Source organism: Heterocephalus glaber, unplaced genomic scaffold (assembly GCF_053883595.1).
Source record: "Heterocephalus glaber isolate CG9 unplaced genomic scaffold, H.glaber_assembly_v1.0 deba00001072, whole genome shotgun sequence".
Taxonomy (NCBI): domain Eukaryota; kingdom Metazoa; phylum Chordata; class Mammalia; order Rodentia; family Bathyergidae; genus Heterocephalus; species Heterocephalus glaber.
The window spans coordinates 2,037,550-2,037,813 of NW_028258189.1; the positions used below are offsets into that span (position 1 = coordinate 2,037,550).

Here is a 264-nt window from a genome sequence, read left to right on the forward strand (position 1 = left end):
ATAGAGGTGGCGAACCATCTCTGGAGTGCAAAATCCATGTTCCATAACATGATTTTTTCTTGTTTTCCTTTTTGCATACCATGAATTGAAAATGTGTGCATTATGCAGCTTGGCTTACAGCTAGAAGCAACACGCAAACTGCAAGGTTGGCATAGAGTTTTCTGAGAAATGCCTGTGTGTGCGTGTTTGCATGTGTGTATGTGCATGTGCACATGCATGCTTATCAATGTTTAATGCATTTTCTCTTTTTCATTGTCTTTCAAG

General features: G+C 39.4%; 1 protein-coding gene across 4 annotated transcripts in view; it reads left to right on the forward strand.

The window, feature by feature from the left end:
• The window catches only part of Pnpla4 (patatin like domain 4, phospholipase and triacylglycerol lipase), a 159,110-nt gene that overhangs the window by 125,831 nt on the left and 33,015 nt on the right, over positions 1–264 (forward strand). The window lies entirely within an intron of this gene.